Consider the following 27,919-nt stretch of genomic DNA (forward strand, 5'->3'; position numbering starts at 1 on the left):
GTAGGCTAGAGCAGCGGGAGGGCAATGTGCAGCGCAAGCTCACACCTCTCCAGTCTCTTACCAAAGAATAAAGCTTTCCTTTGCTTCTGACCAAACTCAGTCTCATTCTATTGCCTCAAACGACACTGGGCAGAGGGACCCTTATTGCGGACTTATTCAGGAGGGTCAGGACATAAGGACATAAAAGTAGAAGAAAAGGCTCTAGCTTTACACGAAGTTATCTGCATATTTTGAAAACAATTTCACTATTTGGTGGGAATTCAAATGAAGGCGTACGCAAATTTAATACTCAAAAGAGGGAAAAACTGGCATCAGGGCATTAACGGCTTGCCAAGCTGAAAGAATGCTATTGAAGATTCCTTATATAAATGTTCCTTGACCTTTGAGTGAACCAACAGATCTTAAAAGTTGCATTAGCCAAAGCAATTCCCATAGCAAATAAAGTTTTTAGATGAATGCATCAGATTTTTTCCTCTTCAGCCTAAAGAGGAATCACCCATCATCACAAGCAGCAAGTTAACTTCCAGGTTGTTTCTCAAAGACCACTGGGAGTCTGTGATATATAGTGAACACTGTCCTAGTTCTAAAGGGTTTCAAGTGGCTGATGGGAAAATGACTTAAAGCTGACTATAAGATTGCTACCTGAAACAATTACTGCTCAAAACGTCCAGCCCCCACATTCCATGATGTTCTTATAACTCTGGAGTGTAGATTTTAGGGCCCCTGATGATGTGGGTATTTTAAAATACATTATAGAAATGGAATGTTTAAAAAAATTTTTTTAATGTTAAAAAAACTTTTTTAAGTTGCACTGACTATAGTAGATTGTTGTTATAAGACTATTTACTAGTCTAGAAGAAGATTGAGAATCAATTATTGTGGAATTTGCAGAGCTTTTTCATTAATGCTTTGATCACATGCTTAAAAGGGAGCATCCCATTTCCTAGATTGTCTCTGTACTCCTTCCCTGTTCTACTATAGTGTAGCATGAGAATGCATGGTGCTTAGCATTTTCAAAAGCATTTAAATGTCTGTTTTTTCATTATTTATGAAAAGATATGGTCTATTTTATCTTTTTGTCTATCTCGATTTAAGAATGGTGCTAATAGAAAAAAACTTAAAAGTCATGCCAATTAGGTCAACTTTCTCCTGAGCTGTTGTTAACTGACAATTTAATGGCAAACATTTTCATTCAAGTAACTAGATTCTGAAGACAACCATTAAACTTCAAAAGAAATCAAATAGTTCAAAAGTGCTGGGAACATAGCAGAAAAGCTATGATTTTGTTTATTTAAGGCTTTTACAAAAGAAAAGATAAACTTTGAAGTGCTGTAGAATTAAGGGTGGTACTGTATGAGGGCTCTTAGAGGAAATGATTAACCACAGGCCAAAACTCACTTGCTCTATAGCACTGGCATTGCCATTGTTGTGACTTAAGTTAATTTTTTATTCTTTCTTCCTCCGTTGGATGATTTTAGCAATTGCTAAGAATGAATTTATTGAACAAACAAATACTCCAAATCCAAAATACTTCTTGGAGACTTCACCAAAGTAAATAATAAAAACCAATGACTTTCAACAATGATGGCTACTCCTTCTGGTTTCCTTGTTGCCCCAGATAAGCAGAAGTCAGCAACTGGGGCTCTCCTTTCAGTGGCCTCCAACTAGCTGTTGCACCAATCCAGACAATAACAATCACAGCAACTTCTGTCCACCCCACATTTGCTTCTTCGAAAAGAGAAGTAGTATAATGCAGTGGTTAATGGCTTTGGAATCAGGCAATCATGAACTCTGAACTTTAAAATTCTCTAGACCTCTTCTGATCCTCAATGTCCTCACCAGTGAAAGGTCGTAATAGTCTTATCTCAAAGGCTTCTCAAGAGGATAAAATGGGATAAGGTTTGGGAAGGGCCTCGCAAATGATCATCATTCATGAATGGTAGCTGAAAATACACAGCCTCTCTTGTGAATTTTCTTCTTCTCTCCCTTTTCTCCTTGCCCTGGAGACATACAGAAAAGGCAGTGTTGGAACAAGGCATGATGGCACTTGCTTTTTCTGATGCATCAAGTCCTTCCCCATGCTATCATCTGTTCTACAACTTACATGTTCAGGCTCTTCCACTCTCTCAGCCTTATCTCCTGCCACTTTTCTACCCCACAATAAACTTTTCTCCAACTGTCCAGCCAAACACTTCACGCATCTTCAAGCTCTATGCAAGATGTTTTTCCTGCTTAGAAGGCTCTTCTCAACCTTATTCTACCAAAGTCCTACTCATCCTTTAGTAGAAATATCACAGAATTTGAAGTATACCTCCACCAGCCTTCTGGGCTTCTTTCCCATCTGTACTCCCATAAGCACTTTGCACTCAGTTTGCTTAAATAAGTCATGGGTCACCTTGGATTTTAATGAAGGATTGCTATGTCTGTGTTTCCTAATAGAATGTGAGTCTCTCCAGGGCAGGACCCATGTCTTATGCCACCAGTGTTTAGCCCAGTGTCCGGCACCTAGTAAAGGTATGCCTCATTTTATTGCCCTTTGCTTTATTGTTTCACAGATGCCGTGTTTTAACAAATTGAATGTTTGTGGCAACTATGCATCAAGCAAGTCTATCAGTGCCATTTTTTTTAAACAGCATTTGCTCACTTTGTGTCTCTGTATCACATTTTGGTAATTCTCTAAATATTTCAAACTTTTTCATTATTATTATATTTGTTATGATGATCTGTGATCAGTGACTTTGATGTTACTACTGTAATTGTTTTGGGGTGCCATGAACATTTCTTTAAGCCAAAGCCTGATCCAGAGCAAAGCCCTAACTCTCTTCAATTCTGTGAAGGCTGAGAGAGGTGAGGAAGCTGCAGAGGAAAGGTTTGAAGCTAGCAGAGGTTGGTTCATGAGGTTTAAGGGAAGAAGCTGTCTCCGTAAGATAGAAGTGCAAAGTGAAACAGCAGGTGCTGATGTAGAAGCTGCAGCAAGTTATCAAGGAGACCTAGCTAAGATCATAAATGAGGGTGGCTACACTAAACAACAGATTTTCGATGTAGATAAAACATTCTATCGGAATAAGATGCCATCTAGGACTTTCATAGCTAAAGAGGAGAAGTCAATGCCTGGCTTCAAAGGACAGGCTGACTCTCTTATTAGGGGCTAATGCAGCTGGTGTCTTTAAGTAGAAGCCCATGTTCATTTACCATTCTGAAAACTTTACTGCCCTTAAGAATTATGCTAAAGAAAAAAAAAAGATTTATGCTAAATCTACTCTGCCTGTACTCTATAAATGGAATAACAAAGCCTGGATGACAGCACATCTGTTGACAACATGATTTACTGAATATTTTAAGCCCACTGTTGAGATCTACTGCTCAGAAAAAATTCCTTTCAAAATACTACTGCTCAATGACAATGCACCTGATCACCCAACAGCTCTGATGGAGGTGTTACAACAGATTAATGCTGTTTCCATGTCTATTAACAAATAAAAATCCACTCTGCATCCCATGGATCAACAAGTAATTTCAACTTCAAGTCTTATTATTTAACTAGTAAATTTCATAAGGCTATAGCTGCCATAGTGATTCCTCTGATGGATCTGGACAAAGTCAACTGAAAACCTTCTGATAAGGATTCATCATTCTGGATGCCATTAACAACATTTGTGATTCCTGGGAAGAGGTCAATATACCAACATTAACAAGAGTTTAGAAGTTGATTCCAACCCTCATTGATGACTTTAAGGGGTTCAAGACTTCAGTGGAGGAAGTAACTGCAGACGTGGCAGAAATAGCAAGAGAACTAGAATTAGAAGTGGAGCCTGAAGATGTGGCTGAATTGCTGCAATCTCACGATAAAATTTTAATGAATGAGGATGAGCAAAGAAAGTAGTTTCTTGAGCTAAAATCTACTCCTGGTGAAGATGCTGTGAAAATTATTGACATGCCAACAAAGGATTTACAGTATTACATAAACTTAGTTGATAAAGCAGCAGCAAGGTTTGAAAGGATTGACTCTAATTTTTAAAGAAGTTCTACTGTGGGTAAAATGCTGTCAAACAGCATTACATGCTGCAGAGAAACTGTCTGTGGAAGGAAGTGTCAATCAGTGCAGCAAACTTCACTGGTGTCTTATTTTATGAAGCTGTCACGGCCACCCCAAGCTTCAGCAGCCACCACCCTCATCAGTGAGCAGCCGTCAGCATCGAGGCAAGAGCCTCCACCAGCAAAAAGATTAGGACTCACTGAGGGCTCAGAATATGGTTGGCATTTTTTAGCAATAGGTATTTTCTAATTAAGGTCTGTATATTATTTTTTTAGACATAATGCTGTTGCACACTTAATACACTACAGTACAATGTAACATAACTTTTATATATGTACTGGGAATACAAAAAATTCGTGTGACTTGCTTTACTGCTGTATTCACTTTATTGCGGTGGTCTGGAACCAAACCTGCCATATCTCCAAGGTATGCCTGTATTAAATAACATGTTTGTAATTAAAATGAATGGACATTCTTTCCAGTTCCCCCATAAATCCCATCCTTTCCCATTTGCATCAAATCTCTTATGATCTGTATTGTGATGAAAACGTGAAAGATGCAATATATATGTTATCAAATCAATACATTTTTCACCTTAAACTTACACAGTTGTGTGTCAATTATATGTCAATTAAGCTGGAAAATAAATAAATTACAAAAGAAAGTCACTGATACCCTGCCTCAGTTTGGCTCCCCTCAAAGCAGACTCTGAAACAAGAATTTTTAATGCAAGCCATTTACTTGAGAGGTGACCCCAAACACTGGAGGGGGAGTAGGGGAAAGGAGCCAAGGAAGATAAGGCAGCCAATAAAGGTGAATTATCAAGCCAGTCCCATGTGAGTGACTGGGATGGTTCCCATGGGAAAAGAGTGTAAATGAATATTTTCTCACCCAAGGAGTAAAGAAGTTCAAGAACTCATCCACCAACTCCAACAGTCATCGGTGAGGGCTACTCCTGGAGTGTCAATCCCCTGGCCCTTCCACCTGCCATATGCCCAGGCAAAGTAGACATCCTTGTCTTTGGAGAAAATACTAGCAGATATGGCTGGTCTCACTGAAATAGTGAGGCTTGCCCGAGAGATAAGAGCAGGGCATGAAGAGCACCATATGCCTCAGACACTGACTCCCAACTGGAAACGTCAGTATAGTCCCATCAGCAGCCAGGCTGATTCCAACCCACTTTCAGAGTGACAAACATGAAATTTCAGTAGCAAAATTTTCCTTCCCAGAGATAACAAGCCAACACTGAAAGAGTATAAAAAGTATTTTTACAACAGTTGCTCCTTATTTATAGCTTACTTCTAGGATTGTGGACTAGAAAAATACATAAATGGATCACCTGGAGAAGAATGTTGCTTGCAGACAGAGATGACCCTCTCATATCCTCAACTGCTCTCAAGGGAAGGACTTACTCCTTTGATGATCCTCTCCAATATTTAACTTGTCCTTGACTTTGAACAATAAAAGTAGCTTACGTTTATTGGATGTTTGCTGTGCATCAGGGGGCAGATTTGAGCCCATTCAATCCTCCCCACAATGTGATAAGGTAATTATTGTTATTATCTGTATTTTCATATGGGAAAACTGAAGGTCAGATAATTAAGGAATCTGCCAAAGTTATAATCTGCTAGCAAGTGTTTGGAGATGGGACTCTTACCCAAGTCTATTTGAATCCAGTAATCATATCCTTAACTTATATTTTTTAAGTTCATTATCCTGTGCCCTTAGTAAAGAGAAAGATCTAGTCAGCATACTAATTCCATATTAATTGGTCTTCAAACACCCCTTATTTAAGTTAAATTACATCCATTTCTTTAGCCATTTCCCATATATGATTTACATGTTTTTTACTCACGTATGTTTCTTTCTCCCAACCTCTTAATTTTCTCTCTCTCAATAAAATATGTCAAACTGCTCTGTATATAGACTACATCTATTTCCTGGCAAGTTCATAAATCACAAAAGTATTGTCAAAAAATTATTTATAAGCATTTATGTTTAAATCTTAAGCTAGCTAAATAAAAGCATCATGAAATTACTCCCAGCTTAAAAAATTATAGCATATGGGACATAAGGCAATTCTAAAGCAGAGCAAATTCATTACAATCTGCAGAATAACGAAACAGTGCTTTGGGTGGTGAAAGTGTTCTGATTATGACCATAAAATAGGTTAACAAGGACATTCATTCTTTAACCATTCGAGGAAAATTATGTCTTAAAGTTGATTTATGTTTGCAAAAGTGTAGTGAGTTCTTTCAGCACAAGATCTTTTCCCAGAGTCCTTAAACTGGCAAAATTTCTATTAATTTCATTTTGCTTCTTTGCAATCAGATCTAGGGCATATGATGTACATTGTGTGGTAAGTTTCAATTTTTCTAAGGTTTCACATTACTGTCACTCTGTGGGTCTTAAATTTCCCCAGTTTCCAAAAATGTAACTGTATATTAATCAAAATAATTAGTTTTTATATGTTATTTTTAACTCCTTACATTAATAGCCAGAATATAAGAGGTTTAATGAGGGGAAGCACACTCATGCTTACACAGCCCTGAATAAGAGATGCAGCCACTTGCCCACTTACGACTTGAGTGACTCTTGATGCATATGTTGGCGTTCTCAGTTCGCCCCTCCAGATCCACCCTTCTCCGTTCTGCTTTGTGCCCTTATGATTGACGTCGGTAGATGCTATTGAGCTCCCTTGCGCTCTGTCTTTTACTTGGGTTTGTGCAATAGAGAGCATTTATTCTATGTTTAAGTCAGTTTTTAACATATTACAGTGGTTTATTCATTCACTCATGCAATAAATATCTGTTGAGTATCTACTATGTGCCATAAAATATACTAGTCATTGGAGATCCAGTGGTTGCTATACAGAGTTTATATCTCATAATCTTAATATTTTCCCTTTTGAATCCCATGTTGAAAGTATTTTTTATTGGGCTGTATTTATTAAGTAATTTTCCATTTTAAAAATTAATCAAAGACAATCAGCAGATGAGTGGATAAACAGAATATGGCATATACATACAATGGAATATTACTCAGCCATAAAAAATACCTAGACACATATGACAATGGAGACACGACGACCCAAAATCTATGGGATGCAGCAAAAGCAGTTCTAAGAGGGAAGTTTATAGCAATACAATCCTACCTTAAGAAACAGGAAACATCTCGAATAAACAACCTAACCTTGCACCTAAAGCAGTTAGAGAAAGAAGAACAAAAAAACCCCAAAGTTAGCAGAAGGAAAGAAATCATAAAAATCAGATCAGAAATAAATGAAAAAGAAATGAAGGAAACAATAGCAAAGATCAATAAAACTAAAAGCTGGTTCTTTGAGAAGACAAACAAAATTGATAAACCATTAGCCAGACTCATCAAGAAAAAAAGGGAGAAGACTCAAATCAATAGAATTAGAAATGAAAAAGGAGAAGTAACAACTGACACTGCAGAAATACAAAAGATCATGAGAGATTACTACAAGCAACTCTATGCCAATAAAATGGACAACCTGGAAGAAATGGACAAATTCTTAGAAATGCATAACCTGCCAAGACTGAATCAGGAAAAAATAGAAAATATGAACAGACCAATCAAAAGCACTGAAATTGAAACTGTGATTTAAAATCTTCCAACAAACAAAAGCCTAGGACCAGATGGCTTCACAGGCGAATTATATCAAACATTTAGAGAAGAGCTATCACCTATCCTTCTCAAACTCTTCCAAAATATAGCAGAGGGAGGAATACTCCCCAACTCATTCTACGAGGCCACCATCACCCTGATACCAAAACCAGACAGGGATGTCACAAAGAAAGAAAACTACAAGCCAATATCACTGATGAACATAGATTCAAAAATACTCAACAAAATACTAGCAAACAGAATCCAACTGGACATTAAACGGATCATACACCATGGTCAAGTGGGGTTTATTCCAGGAATGCAAGGATTCTTCAATATACGCAAATCAATCAACGTGATACACCATATTAACAAACTGAAGGAGAAAAACCATATGATCATCTCAATAGATGCAGAGAAAGTTTTCGACAAAATTCAACACCCATTTATGATAAAAACCCTGCAGAAAGTAGGCATAGAGGGAACTTTCCTCAACATAATAAAGGCCATATATGACAAACCCACAGCCAACATCATCCTCAATGGTGAAAAACTGAAACCTTTTCCACTAAGATCAGGAACAAGACAAGGTTGCCCACTCTCACCACTCTTATTCAACATAGGTTTGGAAGTTTTAGCCACAACAATCAGACAAGAAAAGGAAATTAAAGGAATCCAAATCTGAAAAGAAGAAGTAAAGCTGTCACTGTTTGCAGATGACATGATACTATACATAGAGGATCCTAAAGATGCTACCAGAAAACCGCTAGAGCTAATCAATGAATTTGGTAAAGTAGCAGGATACAAAATTAATGCACAGAAATCTCTAGCATTCCTATACACTAATGATGAAAAATCTGAAAGTGAAATCAAGAAAACACTCCCATTTACCATTGCAACAAAAAGAATAAAATATCTAGGAATAAACCTACCTAAGGAGACAAAAGACCTGTATGCAGAAAATTATAAGACACTGGTGAAAGAAATTAAAGATGATACAAATAGATGGAGAGATATACCATGTTCCTGGATTGGAAGAATCAACATTGTGAAAATGACTCTACTACCCAAAGCAATCTACAGATTCAATGCAATCCCTATCAAACTACCACGGGCATTTTTCACAGAACTAGAACAAAAAATTTCACAATTTGTATGGAAACACAAAAGACCCTGAATAGCCAAAGCAATCTTGAGAATGAAAAATGGAGCTGGAGGAATCAGGCTCTCTGACTTCAGACTATACTACAAAGCTACAGTAATCAAGACAGTATGGTACTGGCACAAAAACAGAAATATAGATCAATGGAACAGGACAGAAAGCCCAGAGATAAACCCACGCACATATGGTCACCTTATCTTTGATAAAGGAGGCAGGAAGGTACAGTGAAGAAAGGACAGCCTCTTCAATAAATGGTGCTGGGAAAACTGGACAGGTACATGTAAAAGTATGAAATTAGATCACTCCCTAACACCATACACAAAAATAAGCTCAAAATGGATTAAAAACCTAAATGTAAGGCCAGAAACTATCAAACTCTTAGAGGAAAACACAGGCAGGACACTCTATGACATAAATCGCAGCAAGATCCTTTTTGACCCATCTCCTAGAGAAATGGAAATAAAAACAAAAATAAACAAATGGGACCTAATGAAACTTCAAAGCTTTTGCACAGCAAAGGAAACCATAAACAAGACGAAAAGACAACCCTCAGAATGAGAGAAAATATTTGCAACTGACAAAGGATTAGTTTCCAAAATATACAAGCAGCTCATGCAGCTCAATATCAAAAAAACAAACCACCCAATCCAAAAATGGGCAGAAGACCTAAATAGACATTTCTCCAAAGAAGATACACAGACTGCCAACAAACACATGAAAGAATGCTCAACATCACTAATCATTAGAGAAATGCAAATCAAAACTGCAATGAGATATCATCTCACACCAGTCAGAATGGCCATCATCAAAAAATCTAGAAACAATAAATGCTGGAGAGGGTGTGGAGAAAAGGGAACCCTCTTGCACTGTTGGTGGGAATGTAAATTGATACAGCCACTGTGGAGAACAGTATGGAGGGTCCTTAAAAAGCTACAAATAGAACTACCATATGACCCAGCAATCCCACTACTGGGCATATACCCTAAGAAAACCATAATTCAAAAAGAGTCATGTACCAAAATGTTCATTGCAGCTCTATTTACAATAGCTCGGAGATGGAAACAACCTAAGTGTCCATCATCGGATGAATGGATAAAGAAGATGTGGCACATATATACAATGGAATATCACTCAGCCATAAAAAGAAATGAAATTGAGCTATTTGTAATGAGGTGGATAGACCTAGAGTCTGTCATACAGAGTGAAGTAAGTCAGAAAGAGAGAGACAAATACCGTATGCTAACACATATATATGGAATTTAAGAGGAAAAAAATGTCATGAAGAACCTAGGGGTAAGACAGGAACAAAGACACAGACCTACTAGAGAATGGACTTGAGGATATGGGGAGGGGGAAGGGCAAGCTGTGACAAAGCGAGAGAGAGGCATGGACATATATACACTACCAAACGTAAGGTAGATAGCTAGTGGGAAGCAGCCGCATAGCACAGGGAGATCAGCTCAGCGCTTTGTGATCGCCTGGAGGGGTGGGATAGGGAGGGTGTGAGGGAGGGAGACGCAAGAAGGAAGAGATATGGGAACATATGTATATATATAACTGATTCATTTTGTTGTAAAGCAGAAGCTAACACACCATTGTAAAGCAATTATACTCCAATAAAGATGTTAAAAAAAAAGATATATTCGATTTTACAAAAAAGACAAGAGCAATGTGGGGCCTATGCAGATATAACACCCTGGTCAACTGTTCTGATCTACTTTGCCCTATAAAGGAGAGTGTTGGCCAAGAGAAAAAACTCTGTACATGTTTTACTCAATTGACTTAACAGCAAAGTTCTATTATACCCGTAGCATTGGTTCTACATGATAACACACTATTTTAAAAAGTAGTTGTAAAATAAAACCTCTACTTATTTAATCCTTAGGAGAAATAGGTCAGTATTATTATCAAGCATTAGTTTATTGAAACTTTTAAATTGCCAGACATGTGCAGCTGGGTTTAGGTTTTATTATAGAAAACAATAACGTAAAAATATTACCCCTCAATTCATGGAAATTAGAGCATGAAATCCCCACTTGGAATTCACTACAATCACTGCTGTTACTGTTTAAATGCACATTTCCCAAGTATACCTCACATCATGCTAAAGAAAGATTCAGAAGAAAGTGTATTGAACAACCCAGATATGTCATCATGCAAATGATTCTTCATCTGAAACTCACAAAGGAAAATACTGATTACTCAGAATGCTTGGGGAATTGAAGTTCTGATTAATTAAATATTCTGGATTATAAGAAATACTTCTACATTCCCAGAGTGGTTAAGATACTCCCTAAGCCATGTTTGTGTTGAATTTACTGTATGTGGAAACACAGCAATGCAAAGTAATGATCTCTCTGGGTTAAGAATTTTTCCAGTTTCTAAAATGATTCTTAATATTCTCACCATGATTCACGTAAAGCAGATACTCAAAAAAAAAAAAAATTGTGTCAACCCACAGGAGTGGCTCTTTGTTTTTTATTTATTTATTTTTTGGCTGCGTTGGGTCTTCGTTGCTGTGCACGGGCTTTCTCTAGTTGCTGTGAGCAGGGGCTACTCTTTTTTGCGTGCACGGGCTTCTCACTGTGGTGGCTTCTCTTGTTGCAAAGCACGGGCTTTAGGCCCGTGGGCTTCAGTAGTTGTGGCACGAGGGCTCAGTAGTTGTGGCTCGCAGGCCTTAGAGGGCAGGCTCAGTAGTTGTGGCACACGGGCTTAGTTGCTCCGTGGTATGTGGAATCTTCCCGGACCAGGGCTTGAACCCGTGTTCCCTGCATTGGCAGGTGTATTCTCAACCACTGCGCCACCAGGGAAGCCCTCACTGGCTTCTTTTCATGACTTCTTTACATCCAGTTTGTTTCTTCACGTGCTGGGAAAGAGGTACAAAATTCCAAGTTCCTGCTTTGCTCATAATCTCCTTCTAAGAACAGCAGCCCTAAGAGACACTTCCTCCAAAAAATTTGCAATGATTTACACCAGATATGCCTCGTGAAACTTCTACTCTGGCCTCAGAAAAGAGTGCCCAAGTTAAAGGTAAGTTATTGCACAGTTTGGTTGTGGAGGAAGCCACCATGTCTGAAGTGGTTTGGTGAACCTTGCCAGGCCAGGAACTTCATCGTGGGTAATGACAAGAGACCACATCAGATTATTTTTTCTTGAGAGTACTAATTCCAGTCTTGGAAATTTGGAGATGCAAAGTAACTATATAGTTGAAGACTCTGTAGTCCCTTGAATCCTTGTAATAAAGTCTCATTACCTAGAATCACAACACACCAGCAAAAGGGGAATCCTAATTAATATATACAGGTTACTTCTGATCAATAAATTTTTAATGATTAATCAGTTTAAACATAATCAACCCAGATATTATTATGTGGACAAAATCGGGGCACTGGAAAGAATATGGACTTTGGAATCAAAACTAAGTTTAAATCCAGATAACTTGACTTTACCATGAATAGAATATCAGGTAATGTTAGACAAGTTATAAAGACCCTCACTGAGCCTCAGTCTCCCTTCTTTAAAATGGTCATAATAATTCTTACTTTACAGATTCTAACAAGGAAAGGACCTAGTAAAGGGGTCTGTCACACAGGTAGAACTCAAGAAATAGTTTTTCCCTTCCCTATACTCCCATTTATTCCCCATTTTAACTTTTAGATGTATTTATGTCCCAAGATCCAACTAACCAACATTCCCACTGCCAAATTTAAAAAAACAGCAGTTAAGTACAATTAAAGGGAGAATTCTGAAAGTAGGCAAAAATGTTGAGAGTTCAGAAAGGGAGGAAAGAGATTTTAAAATGGTAACATTATTTTTCAAATATTAATATTGGATTGTCTTTTTGTTCATTTTAAAAGGGATACTTAAAATCAGGTCACACTTTCCAAGTCTAACGAATGGAATTCAGAATGGGAAAACAGTCTCTGTTGTTCTATCCATTTCCATAAGAATCCAAGAAAATCAGAGAGAAATCAAAACATGACCAAAGAGTATGACATCTTAAAAATTTTTCCCCCCAACTATGTCAAACTTCTCATAAGCTCACCTTTGGTTTCAGCTAAAACTTTCCTATTTTGTCTAAATGGGCCCATCTGATTCCTCCAACTGTAAATTCTCTCGTGTTCTCAGAACAGGATCTTTTCTCCCTTGGGCCTTCACTTTCCATTTAAATACACTCTGCTACTTTTCTCCAAAATCCCTATCACATATATTAGCTTACATGCAAGGAAAGCAAGCAGAGTTTCAAAATGGGCCAGGGGTGGCATTCTTAAAAATAACTCTGAGGAACAACACTCACTTCTCCAATAAAAACACAAGCAGAATTCAGAATAGTTAACTGTGGGATTTGTACATTTATCTTTTCTTTGAAAAGGTAAAATAAACACGAAAAATTCCATAAAATCCAAACCAAAGTCACCTGCCATCACCACCACTCTGTCCTTTCCAATAAACACTTGTTGGCAGAGGCAGGAGGGAAATCGAAGTTTCTTGCCTCTTGAAGTGACAAGCACATTCTTTCCTCATTTGCCAAGCTGCTTTTCTCCCTCCGAAGCTCCAGCTGTTCTCAAAACCCAGACATTGTTCCCTTCCCCGGTCGGCCTCTGGCTCTAACCCTCGGCCAAGACTGCTTCTCCCTGAAATCTCTCGGGGACACCAGCAGCCAGCACTTGGAAGACTAGTCCAAGCTAGTTTGGTTTCTGGCGGGGAGAGAAGAAAAAGGAGAGAAAAGGGGGAAAGAGATGAATGGGAAATACTGTACGTCAGCACAAGAGCTCACAACAATTGTGTGTGGACAATGCCTGATCCTTTGGTGCTGCCAAGTGGTGGCTGATGAGTCTCAGAGTGGTTTCCAGACTCTGAGACTGTGGGATCATTTTTCCACTGTCGTTCACAGCCTGGGACCCCCCAAGTTCTGCTGGGGAAAATATAATATGCTCACAAGATAAGTATGTCTCTTATACCTACAATTTCTTTCAGCTATCATATAACTGAGAAAATCCATAGGACCACGGGGGCGGCGGGAGGGTGAACTTTTAGACCTATTCGTTTATATAAATAAGCTCCACAAAAGACAATGTGCATTAATTATTCCTCAGAGATTATAAGGAGTAAATTGTTTATGTTTCTCCCAATTAATAATGTTCCTGCCTTGGCCATAAGTGTGATAGACGGAGGAGAAAAGGAATACAAAGACATATTCACTTCCAAACTACAGGAAATCAACAATCAGAAGAAAAGGCAAACACCTGCAATTATTTAGAAATTCTGGTTTTAGAAACGTCAAAGCTGTCCTATATCCAGACTATCCTGACTTGATAAGGAACCAAGAATGAATTTTTTAACTCCACATATAGCTGTTAATCACTGTCTGCAGTGCTTCTTGAAAGTACTACACATTAACCTGTCATTACATTTAGAGATGTTAGCCAAAGTCTAACCAGCTGAATTAGTTAGAATATAGATTTGGCAAAGTGTGAAAAGGAATTAAAAACAGAGGTCCCTGTACAAAACAATTGTAGTCTGACTTGTCATTCTCATAACAGTGTGACTGCACATGGCCCAGAGGCAGGAATTCTGGCTCTTTCTCTTTGTTATATCAAGGACATTTCTGCCATCCACACGGTCCAAGGTGACCTTCATTCTAGCCAGTGGGAAGTGAAAGGGGGGGAGTAAAAGGGGAGAATCCACCACCTCCCTTTAAGAGCATGACTCAAATTTTTTACATATCATTTATACCTAATTCCCATTAACCATAGTGTGGTTACATGGCTACTGTCTGAAAAAAATGTTGTCTTTATTTTGGGCATCCATGTGCCAGCTAAGTATCAAGAATTCTATTACTTTAGTACAGGAATTGGCAAACTACACCATGGGCCAAATCTGGCCCACTGCCTGGTTTTAAGTGACCTACAAGTTAAGAATGACTTTTACATTTTTGAGTGGGTGAAAAAAGCCAAAAGAAAAATGACATTTCGTGATGTGAAAATTATGTGAAATTCAAATTTCAACGCCCATAAATAAACTTTTATTAGAACGCAGCCACACTCATTCATTTAAATATTGTCTACAGCTGTTTCATGCTACAAGGGCAGAGTTGAGTAATTGCGCCAGAGACCACACGGCCTACAAGGCCTAAACTATTTACTATCTGGCCCTCTATAAAAAGGGTTTTCTGACCCTGCTTTGGAAGAAAGAAAAAAGCAGGTATTGCTGCATAAGTAGCAAAGTCGGCAACACCAACGTGGTGAAATTGGGAATACAGGAGAAGGTGTTTTAAAAGAGGCTGTAAATGAGTTTTATTTCTTTAAAAAACTTTAATATAATTGTATTGTTATCCTTTTACACATTAAACATTACTCTGAAACGTAGTGGTTTAAACAGTAAACATGTATTATTCAGTTTCTATTCAGGGTCAGGAATTCAGAAGCGGCTTATCTGGGTGGCTCTGGCTCAGAGCCCCTCATTAGGTTGTAGTTACAACGTTGGCAGATGCTGCAGTCTCACCTGAAGGCCTGACTGGGGCTGGAGGAGCCCTGCTGGATGGCTCACATATGTCTATCTGCAGGAGGCCTTGGTTTCTTGCCATGTGGCAGCTAACTTTCCCACAGTGAATCATCTGAGAGAGAGACAGAAACAGAGAGAGAGAGAAAGAGAATTAGCAGTAAGTCACAGTGCCTTTTATAGATAGTCTTCAAAATTTCACACTGTCACTCCCATTATATTCTTTTTATTAGAAGAGATTCACTAAGTCCACTCCAGTCTATACTCAATGGAAGGGGAACTAGTTTCCCTCCATCAAAGAGAGAAATGTCAAAGAAATTGTGATTATTTTAAAACTACCACAACAGTATTTGAGGGGGAAAAAAATCACCTGTCTTCAGCCAATGCTAGGGAGGTGAGTCTGCTGATTATAAAATAATTGAAGTTATTTGACCAGGAAAAAAGGTATATGAAGTCTTGGGCTTCCCTGGTGGCGCAGTGGTTGGGAGTCCACCTGCTGATGCAGGGGACGTGGGTTCGTGCCCCGGTCCGGGAAGATCCCACATGCCGCGGAGCGGCTGGGCCCGTGAGCCGTGGCCGCTGAGCCTGCGCGTCCCGGAGCCTGTGCTCTGCAACGGGAGAGGTCGCGGCAGTGAGAGGCCCGTGTACCGCAAAAAAAAAAAAAAAGAATATTAAGTCTTACATTATAGATGGCAATAAGGTCTCTTGTCTACTCCAATCAATTGGTAGTAGTTACCTGGAGTACTATGTTTTGTTTTGTTTTTCCTGGAGTACTATGTTGAGAAGGAATCTGATTGATAGCTATCAAGTCCACATATTTTCTATCACTGGATTTTTATAAATCTCAAAATTCCAAACAATGAAAATTTGGAGAAAAAGCAGTATGTGAGGCATGTTCAAATCTCCAGAAAGCTCATAGAGCCATGGCTCTTGGACAGATCTCCCAGGGTGTTTCTCTGGCGTACTGGTTTCTCATGAGATTTCCTCTCTTCATTAAGCCTTCCTTCCACCAACAAGTATTTATTGAGCACCTATGTGTTACACAGGTACTCTGGCCATCAGAGATAAAGTAGAGAACAAAGTAAATATCCCACTCTCACGGTAAAATAGGAATTTCTGTCTTCTGTAAAAAGTCTTAATTTTTTTCCCCTTTTCCAAAAATCATATGTCTTATTTCTGATTATTATTTAACTGCATTAGACTTTCTAGGTCAATACTAAATACTAGTGGTAATTTTACATGTTTCTGGTCCCTGTATTATAGGGTTTCCCAGAGTATCCGTCACATATTTCCAATGGGTATTAATTGACGTAACTTGGAAGAAGGGTTTCATAATCACACAAAAGATTGGGAAATGCTGGATTAAACAAAGTTGAACAGATTTCTCTACTGCAGGCAACTTTAATGGACCTTGAACCACCAGGAAAAGAATGGTATAACACTCTGTATTTCCAAAAGTACCTGAGTTTAAAATCCTGTGTGTTTTGTTTTGTCTGATTTGTGCAGAATGCTTATTCAGGTGGTCTGACAAATGTTGCTGGAGGGAATCCAAAGTCACTGTTTCCTTAACTCCCTTTCAGCCAATCAGTTCTCTTATGTTTGTCTAAAACCTTAGAGTTCACGCAACACAAAAATGTCCATTATCACAGCCATATACAAATCCTAATTGGAAAGTAAATAAATAGTGGCAATTATTCTCATAGAGTAATTCTTTCATATCTGAGTATTTTAAAGTCCTACAAGTATTTTTAAACACATAATTTATAATTATAACTATATACAATGTTTGCTCATATATACATTTATGTAAAGATATGTGTGCAAATGTGTGTGTGTATATATACACACAATTTGCCAAAACAACTTTCCAAATTGCCTGTAAATATATATTTATTAAGTGCACACAATGTGTCAGACACTTTGGCATTAAATACAGTGATGAGCAAGAGGAAATACTTTACAAATGTTAACTCATTAATGTAATTAATAGCTGAGAGGGTTTGAGAACAAAAATCCTTAAACACATCATTATCATAATGGATACTTTATAAATAAAAATATAGGTTACAAAAAGAGACTATATCAAGGGCTTTGCATCATTTAGGATTTGTGTGCACTGGATGTAACAGAAATCTGATGACAGTGGCTTAACCAAACAGCCTCACATAATTTGCCTCACATAAAACGAAGTACAGAGAAGAGTGGTCCAGTGGTTCCATGGTGTCATCGGTGCCCCGAGATCCTACTTCTTTTTCACTCCCCCATTCTCATTATGAAGCTTAATTCCTCATCCTTGCTGTGAGATGTTCTCAGGTTGGCCATTACCTTCACCCTCACTACCCGCTTTCCAGGCAAAAATGAGAAGGAAGAAAGAGCAAAGGGAAAGAACCTAGAAGGTTTTGTTAATTATTTCATCAGCTGAAAATGTCATGCAGTCACCCCTAACTGCAAGCAGGTCTGGGAAAGTATTTTATCTGGACCCATGGACGCACTGAGCAAAATTCAGTTTCCGTTAAACACAAAGAAGAAATGAATGAATATTTGGTAGTCTACTCGCCCTGTCTTTTCCAGACTCACCTAGTTTTGTCACAGTCAGAGAAGGCTGAAGCTAATAATAATAATTTTTTTAAATAGATACACTTGTTTCTTTCTACATCATCTCCTATTTATCATACTTTTAGCCTCCAAATACCTTTACACTAGCAATTTACTTTTGTCATAAACACAAACTTTCATGGAATGCCTACTACTTCCCTTGAATAGCGATGAAATAAATGTGTAAAAAATTTTCATTAAATGTTTGAAATTTTCAGCTTTACTATGTTAAGAAATGGTGGCTTGCTTCTACTTTTATTTGAACTATTTCTGCCAGCAAAAATAATTGTTCACATTAGCAGAAGCAGAACATTTGCCAGCATGCAAAAGCACCGTATAGAACAGCAGCGTACCGTAACACATGTTTTCTTACTCTCACAAATCTACTTTAAAACCTTAATTTTTTTTATAGCTATGGCCTCAGGACTTCAGAATTTTCTTTTTTTTTTTTTCAACTTTGTAGCATATAAAAGTACATGTGTGAGCTTACAGTGCCAAGAAAAGTTTTCTTAAAGTTATTCCATTTCTACTTGGAATTCTGGCTTCATTTCGCACAGACAATGCCGAATGTCTTCTAATACGGAACACAGAAATACATTATTATAGTCACTAATCTCTCTATTGATGTCTTGAATTCCTCGTTGACTCTCCTTGACACCCAAAGAGCACTTTCCATTCCTTTATTCCTTTTTTATCTTTTTCTATTTTTTAGAATACTAATTCCATGTTACCAACTTTCTAATATTTATCTTCTACAAACGGCTGGTGGAATAGATACTGGGTAACTCTCATTTTTAATAAATCTATAGGTCCGTTGAACCCAAGAGGGTTCCTAGAAACCAGATTCCTCCAGATGTAATGAACTGAAATACCACCTATGAAAAATCTATTTTAAGTTACCCATAAAACCGCATAGTTCCCAATATCCAACCATGGAGAAATGGTTTTTTATACATAATATGATGAAATAGTATGTTACCATGTAAAATGATAATAATAAAGACTATGTGGGACTTCCCTGGTGGCACAGTGGTTAAGAATCTGCCTGCCAATGCAGAGGACACGAGTTCGAGCCCTGGTCCGGGAGGATACCACATGCCACAGAGCAACTAAGCCCGTGTGCCACAACTACTGAGCCTGCACTCTAGAGCCCGTGAGCCACAGCTACTGAGCCCGCACGCCCAGAGCCCGTGCTCTGCAACAAGAGAAGCCTCTGCAATGAGGATCCCACGCACTGCAACGAAGAGTAGCCCCCGCTCACTGCAACTAGAGAAAGCCCACGCACAGCAATGAAGACCCAATGCAGCCAAAAATAAATAAATAAATTTATTTTTAAAAAGTAAAATTAAAAATAAAAAAGACTATGTTACAACATGGGGAAATGTTTATGATTTAATATCAAGCAGACTGCAGCCTGAGGAAAATGGGAACATTAGAGAAAAATTAGAAGGTAATATGCAGTAATGAAAATAATTGTGGAAAAGGGTCTATAGTATATTTTTCTTCTGTTGCTTAATTTTTTCTGTACTGTCTGATTATTCTTCAATGTGCATGTGTTATTTTCACAATTATATAAAGGGGAGTAAAGATAATTTTTAGTGAGAATCTTGTCTCCTAGCACCTTCCTTTTCTGTACTTTTCCCTGTCTTTTGGTTCTTCGTTGAGATGCTCAGCAACCTCCTCTGTTTCCCAAATGCCTCCCTCGGCCACTTCCCTGAACAAGGGAGCCCCCACTGGCTCACCCCTCCTCACAGGCCTTTCCCACCTTCAAAATCTCATCAGCCTGTCTGAGTCCCATTTCCATTGGCCCTATTTACTGGTTGGGTGCTTTTAAACTGTCCATTTCCACTTGAACACTTTAATAACCTACGTGAGATTCAGTTCCCCAGCTGTAAAGGATGGTCATATCTCTTCTTAGGATCACTGTTAGGATTAAAGAAGGTGACATATAAATCACTCAAATTGTGGTGCCTGTCACAGAGTTGCCCCCATTGCACAACACCAATAGCAGTATTCGTAACAGCACTAATAGTATTCCTCCCAAATGCATATATATGCATTTAAAGAAAGTTTTGGTCAAAAGGGCTTTAAAGTAAAAGGACAGACCCATGAAAAAGTTATTTGAACCAGAACCAATGGTAAAGAGTGTTAAGTTTGGAAGGAGAGATTCAAAGACATGAAGGGATTGTACTCGATCCTCCAACTAGTTAATGGCAGAACAGAGACAAGAACCCTAATCTCTGGGGTTGCTGGGAAAGTGTGGTGCTCTCCACATTTGAACATCCCCATCAGTGCTCAGTGCTTGGATGACTTAATAGTCAAGCTGTCTGCTTAGAAGAAATCCCTTCTTTATTTTTCCTCATTGATATTTACCTCTGTCAGACAATCCCATGGCTCCATGGACCTCTGACCACCCACAAGAACAACTTCCTTTTTGCCTTTGGCTGGTAGCACATATGAACTGCTAATCCTTTCTTAAATCTCTAGGCAAACTTCTAATTCTCATGAGACACATATTTCCTCCAAGGAATTCATAAAGGGCCATCCCCTCTGTAGGGCTCTTTCCTGACTGTTGCTCACAAACAGTTCAACGTGAAAAATTACAACCACTCCTAACTTCATCCTCTTAGTTGCCTCTGTCTATCCTCTGGCCTTAATTTTAAGGTAAGATTACCATCGGGTTTTTTCCAACTTTTTGTAGCAAGATTAGGAGGGAAGGGGTGAGTTTTATTGGACACTGAGAGGAAGGTTCCTATAACACCCACATAAAGAGGTAATGTGGGAAAGCCAAAGCAAGCAGAGGGATTTAAAACCAGCTGGAATACAGCCGGGAAAGAAGTTAACACCCCTAGGCTTTCCATGAACTTTTCTACCATGAATCCTAAGCCAAAGGATCTTTCATGGTCAGAAATTATTTGGAAACCTGGTTTCAAACTCACTGGAAAGATGATACAAGAAATGCCTAACAGGGAAGGTTTTACTTAGATTAATTGATTAATTAATGACCACATAACAACTCAAGCTTACTTTGTGCATGTAAAGGTATGAGTAATACCCAAAACCACAAACTCAGGAGCAATAAAAGACCTTAGATTGAAAGCTCTACATTCAAAATTATCCTGATTTTCCTCTAAGCAACTAGGGGGATGAAAATAAAGAAATCAACAGGAAAACTCATAAATCTGTGACTCTGGAAGGAGAGGGTCACCACTCTACTGAGAAGACAGGTACTTTCCCCAGGTCCAGTAGGAATTGCTTTCTATGATGTGCTGGGAAGTGAATCCAGATTAGAAATGTCCTTTTCAACTTGTGTCTGGACTCACCTACCTCTCCCGCTGGCTCACCCACACATTACCACTACCTTTACCCATGGTGAGCTCCATATGCCAAGCCACCTTGGAAGAGAATTATGCTTCTGATGGACCTACCCAGCCTCCAAACAGTTCTCCAACCAAAGATGAATACCCAGGGACTCAGTTGAACTCCCAAATTTTATTGACTTAGAGCCTGAAAAAAACAAAACAAAAAAAAAACCCCAGAGAACATACAGAATTATCAAGGTTCTTGGTCAATTATCTGGCTTGGAGTTGGCAATTTCTTTCCTCTAGAATTCTAACTTTCTCCTTGTTATGGGTTGAATTGTCACCCCTCTCCCGCCCCCCACTCCACCCCTGCAAACTCATATGTTGAAGTTCTAACTCCCAATATGTTAGTATGTGACCTTATTTGGAAACAGGGTTGTTGCAGGTGCAGTTAGTTAGGTTAAGATGAGGTCATGCTGGAACAGGGCAGGCCTCTATTCCAATATGACTGGTGCCCTTATAAAAAGGGGAAATTGAGAGACTGACAGAGGGAAGATGAGGTAAACACACACAAGGAATAGCCATCTGATAATAGATTGGAGTGATGCATCTGCAAGTCAAGGAATACCAAGGCTTGCTGGCAAACAACAGAAGCTAGAAGAGGCTAAGGATTCTCCATTATAGATTTAAGAGAGAATACAGCCCTGCTGACACCTTGGTACCAGATTTCTAGCCTCTAGAACTGTAAGACAATCAATTTCTGTTGTTTTAAGCTACCCAGTTTGTAGTACTTTGTTATAGCAGACCCAGGAAACTAATACAGGGTTCTGTAACCAAAATTTGTTTAATGATCTATCAACTGATTAGTTAAACAAAGAATTGGAAAGTAGCTCACTTTGGAAAACATTTGTTACCCACTTTAGAGTCATCCACTGTCTCAATTTCTGGGAGGAATTCCAACAAAGACTTACCAAAACTTCTCAAATAACTATTAACTTTACCTTTTACTCTTTCTTAGAGCCTCCTTGTTTACAGCACTAAAGTTAGATAAAACTAGGGAAAAACTGAAATACTGAAAAGAACATTTTACCTGGAGAAAGCTGAGTAGACACAGAACGGTTTTCCTGGTCATTTTGAGGGAGAGTCCCCCATTTTAAGAATGGGAAGGTGATGAGGAAACTAAGGCTCAGATGAAGCAAGGCCCTTATCTACTGTTAAACAACTAGTGATGAACAGAGCCTGTCTCCCCCACCCCCCACCCCCCCAAAAACCAGGGCAAAACCAATCCTAAATATTAGAAATTAAATGGTTTAGTTTCCCCTCCCCACCGGCTATGTTAAGGTATAATTTTTTAAAGACTAATATCATGACTCACACAAATATAAAGTTAACACACGTCAAAAATTTTATTAAACTGATTAATGAGGGCACCAATAATATGTAAAAAAAAAATACTCCTTCAAAAGAGAATTCAAATAGACACTGAAATGGATTTGCTAATAGATGCATACAGTGGAATCAATCATATCTTCACTGGCCAAAATTTCTTTGCATTTGAACAGGAATCACCATCAGTTTTCTAGAACTAAGTGTTGTAAAAAGGCAATGTGTTGTTCAAAGGCAATGATTCCTGTTCTGAGTAAGAAATCCACAAATTTATGACCTAATTTCTGCCCTTTGGAAGCTTGGACACCAAGTATATGGGTGCCAGAAATAAGGAGCACTGGAAATGAAGTTCAAAGACCCTTTAGCTTGTACATGAAGCAGGAGAAAACTGTAAGTATAGGATGGTAGGGACAGAGGACAGGGAACATAAGGACAAGAGTAAAGGGCCGGGTGAGGCTTTCTTGATTGTGTGCATTTGAGAGGGAAGCGATGAAGACAGAGACAGAAATGGAGGGGAGGAGGAAAGAGGAGGGCAATTAATTACTCAGTATCTTTCTATTCTCAGGCTTAACAGTCAACAAACAGCATTTCTATGTTGCTTCCCATGTGAGTACCTGGCACATAGAATTTAGCACAGAAAATACAGACAGACACAGATACATAAAGACACATGGGGGTAGACAGGGAAGAAGTATAAGATCTCAAGGGAAAATATAGCTACTCCAAAAACACTTTTTCAAATTTGTGTGTGAACTCTGTTTTGTGGACTGATAATTGTCAAACCTGGATACTTAGAAAGCAAGGTCAAGAGTTACCAGACAGGGCTTCCCTGGTGGCGCAGTGGTTGAGAGTCCGCCTGCCGATGCAGGGGACACGGGTTCATACCCCAGCCCGGGTAGATCCCACATGCAGCGGAGCGGCTGGGCCTGTGAGCCACGGCCGCTGAGCCTACGCGTCCGGAGCCTGTGCTCCACAGCGGGAGAGGCCACAACAGTGAGAGGCCCACGTACCACAAAAAAAAAAAAAAAAAAAAAAAAAGTTACCAGACAAAGAGCTAACTATGTCTTTTCCTCTTTCTCTTTTTTTTAATAAATGTATTTTTAAAATTTATTTATGTATTTATTTATTTTTGACTGCATTGGGTCTTCGTTGCTGCAAGCCACCTTTCTCTAGTTGCGGTGAGCGAGGGCTACTCTTCGTTGAGGTGCATGGGCTTCTCATCGTGGTGGCTTCTCTTGTTGCAGAGCACGGGCTCTAGGCACGCGGGCTTCAGTAGTTGCAGCACGCAGGCTTAGTAGTTGTGGCGCACGGGCTTAGCTGCTCCTCGGCATGTGGGATCTTCCCGGACCAGGACTCGAACCCGTGTCCCCTGCATTGGCAGGTGTATTCTTTTTTTTTTTTTTTTTTTTTTGCGGTACGTGGGCCTCTCACTGTTGTGGCCTCTCCCGTTGCGGAGCACAGGCTCCGGACGCGCACGCTCAGCAGCCATGGCTCACGGGCCTAGCTGCTCCACGGCATGTGGGATCTTCCCGGACTGGGGCACGAACCCGTGTCTCCTGCATCGGCAGGCAGACTCTCAACCACTGCGCCACCAGGGAAGCCCCGACAGGTGTATTCTTAACCACTGCGTCACCAGGGAAGTCCCCTCTCTTTTTCTTATTTTATTTGTACTTATACATAAATAATGCTGCACCAAATAGGTCTGTGTACATAAGTGTTTCCATATATTAGATAACTTTCCTATAAACAATTCCTGAAATTAGAATAACTATGACAAACTGTATGAAATACAGGGAACTTTTACACATATTGAACCAACTAAATTTCCCTACAACAGTGCAGGAAGTCCTATTATCTCCTTTACATGAATGAGACTCACTTTAAGGTTTTGGCTAAGTGAAAAACAACACTAGGCTGTGACCTGATTGAATAACTAATCGTGTCCTTTCCCCCGAACTGCATGGTACTAGCTTTTTAGTTCACTCTGTCTCCATTTTGGAGGCTTTGGAAGTGATAAATGTGTGTGGTGGGGGTAACTTTAGCCTGGAAAATACCAAGGCAGTGAAGTGGTCAGAGCTAGCTCGAGATGCTAACCGGAAGTTCTAATTTGAACGGTTCCATATCTTTGAATAATTAAGATTAAGAAACAAGTATCTTACAGTAAATTCTCTCGTTGGCAGACATTATTACTCAAAATACAGTTGGAGAAAATTGCTTTAAATCAATATTAAGTCAAGTTGCATGCATTTTAATGGAAAATAAAGGCTTTAACTTAGGATTGAAAAGCAAAGTATAGCATCTGTCAGGAGATTTTTTTTCTTAAAAGTGGGGACAAGGGGAACTCTTCTGGAGCCCTGAAGTCATCTGAGTGAGGCTGACTCAAGCTTCTCAGCTTGTCAAAACTATTAAGATTTATGGAAGCTGCTTTTATTCCACAAGGACTTCTGTTTAATAGGTTGTGGGTGAACCCATTACACATGAATACCATGGCCTCATGATTCTTGTTTCCTTGTGAAAGTGTGTTTCCTGCACTGAATCATCCTGTAATTTGCTCCACAGGGTTTCCATCTGTTTAGATCAAGTGTGAAAAAGAACTGCCTGAATCACATACTTAATTTGGTTCAATGAAAACGCATATGGCAGTGTAGCAAAGACATGCCACAGACTTTACATTCAGGTATACAGGGGAGAAATGCAGCTTTGTCTTATTTTGAAACTGATCTAATCTCCCATGCCATTTAAAGGCATCTGCATCTCTTCCTGTTTAACTATTTCTATCAGGTTAACTCTCTTTTGGGTAAGTTTTCTGCCTTTTTAGAATATTTCATCTTCCCCTCTCTCCTCTCCAATGTCTGAAAGTATAAGGGAAATCATGTGATTTTAACCCCTAGAGGAAAGCGGGCTTACATTCCTCACCTGTAGGTCTTTATGCCTTTTCTTGGTACCTGGGTTTGTGATGTAGCTGGATATGGTTTGGCCCCTGGGTATTTTATGATGATGTCTACTGAAATGTGGCTGGTCACTGCTAGTAAAGTCAGTGGACACAGCCATTGGTTTGTTCTTAGCAAGTCCCCACATGTTGCTGCCTCTTTGTCCTGAGCCCAGTCTCCAGTCCTTGAAAGGACTTAAGTTTTATTTTTTTTTGTTTTCAGATTTTGAACTATTTGAATTTATTTATTCCATTGTTATAACTTTAGTGGTTACCCTTATAATTTGCACATGCATAATTTGACTTAAAATCTAGAACAATTTATCTCTTCCTCCTGAATAATAAAAGGTTTTCAGAATTTTTCATTCCAATCATATTCTATTTTACACATTATTATTGTCTGGTATTTTATTTCCACTTGTGTTTTTGCCTTCATATCTTCTGCACTGTGGAACCAGGCACAATACCTCTGGTTCATTTCTCTAGACACCATTCTCTACTTGTGTTTCTTTCCTTCTCTCACCATGTTAGATGTGGCTCAAGCCAAAAGCAAAGCTTTGCATAAAGACCTGTACAAATAAGCCAGACACTTTGTGATTCCCTCATACCTATCCAGATGGCTTTATGGGCATCCCTCAAGACTCAAACCCAAAGGAGAGGATAACAAGTTTACTAGCATTTGACCAACTTGCCCTACTTTCTCCTCTCTTCAAATATTTCATACTTTCATGAGCTCTAACACATATTATTTCATATTTTAACATTATATGTAACTTCATAGATATGTGCAAGGAATTCTCTGGGACAAATACCCAAGAATACATTAGGCCACAGGGTGTAACAACAATGAACATGCCACTTCACAGACCCACAAGAGAACATAGTATTTATCACTACATATCCTGACCAACACTTTGCATGTGCATTTCTGATGTTTGTACTCTGATAGCTTTAACATGGTGCCTCAGTGTTTAATTTAATTTCTCTGATTACAGCATTTGAGGACTCTCTTTATGAACTTGTTAGCCATTCAGACTTCCCTCTCTACATTGCTTTTACATATTGTCAACCCATTTTTTCCCCTGGGTTTCTTGTCTTTTTTTTTGTTGATGTTGTTGACCTTTCTGTATGAATATTTTTCTATTAGATTTATAAGATTTAACTTTCACAATGATGTCTTTAACTCATGCAGATTTGCCTCTGTATACAGTGTAAAGTAGGGATCCAAATTTCTCTTCGAGTGAAAATTTTCCCAATGCCACAAAAATGATCTGTGCTTTCATTTTCTAATATGTCACTTTATCTGTCAGCTGTGTAAGTCTCCCATATATACAGTCTAATTTCTGAGTCTTTATTCTATTCCACTGATCTATTTGTCTGTTCCATAACCAATTATGTGTTTTTTAAACCATATAATTGTCAAATATCTTAATATCTCATATAATAAACTTCGTCTTTTCTCTTCTTTTTCAATTGTGGCTTACCTATAAATGGATTTTCATTTTCCCAAACAAATTTTAGAAGAGTTTTTCAAGTTTTTCAGAAAATATAGATGGAATTTTGACTGGAATTGTATTGCATTTATAGATGCATTTGAGGAAAATTGACATCTTTACTACATTAAATTGGCCTATTTATTCAAAACTTTTCTTATGTCTTTAACAGAGTTTTAAATATTTCTCCACAAAGATATTGGCTTTCTTTTTTAGGTTTGTTCCTAGAAATTTATTCATTTTGATTGATATTATACATAGTATCTTATTTCAATTATATTTTCTAGTTGATAGTTGCTGGTATAGGAAAATACTATTGACTTTTACAAGTTGGTCTTGTCCCCAAAACTTTCCTAAGTTCTCTTTATAGCGCTAATAGTCTTCTGTTAACTCTGTTGGAATTTCTATGCATATGATTATTTCACCACCAAACGAACACCACATAACACTAACATTTAGCACTATATGGATTGGCACATAGTAGGCATAGAGGAATATGCTCCCTTTTTCCTCAGCCCGTACACTCAAAGTCATTCATAATTGATAGTGAGAAATTTTTTAATTAAAATAAAAAAGAGCTAGTTGCCACAATGTGAAAAATTGTCTGCAATTCTTTTTCTGTTGCTTGGCTTAAGTTTTATTTTTTTTTGTTTTCAGATTTTGAACTATTTGAATTTATTTATTCCATTGCTATAACTTTAGTGGTTACCCTTATAATTTCCACATGCATAATTTGACTTAAAATCTAAAACAATTTATCTCTTCCTCCTGAATAATAAAAGGTTTTCAGAATTTTTCATTCCAATCATATTCTATTTTACACATTATTATTGTCTGGTATTTTATTTCCACTTGTGTTTTACCTTCAAAGTAGTCAGCATTACTTTT

General features: G+C 38.4%; 1 protein-coding gene across 2 annotated transcripts in view; it reads right to left on the minus strand.

The window, feature by feature from the left end:
• Positions 1 to 1,253: 1,253 nt before the first annotated feature.
• Positions 1,254 to 27,919, minus strand: part of COX18 (cytochrome c oxidase assembly factor COX18) — a 95,141-nt gene continuing 68,475 nt past the window's right edge. Inside the window, exons 9-12 of one of the 2 annotated variants that reach the window (XR_012332028.1) lie at positions 15,330 to 15,441; positions 13,243 to 13,522; positions 5,376 to 12,078; positions 1,254 to 2,000 (exon numbers count right to left, since the gene is read on the minus strand). The gene's annotated coding sequence lies outside the window, so the exon portion shown is untranslated. The remainder of the gene's footprint in view (positions 2,001 to 5,375; positions 12,079 to 13,242; positions 13,523 to 15,329; positions 15,442 to 27,919) is intronic. The other variant, XR_012332029.1, reaches the window with a different exon arrangement.

The sequence above is a fragment of the Tursiops truncatus genome, chromosome 5 (genome assembly GCF_011762595.2).
Source record: "Tursiops truncatus isolate mTurTru1 chromosome 5, mTurTru1.mat.Y, whole genome shotgun sequence".
Lineage (NCBI taxonomy): Eukaryota > Metazoa > Chordata > Mammalia > Artiodactyla > Delphinidae > Tursiops > Tursiops truncatus.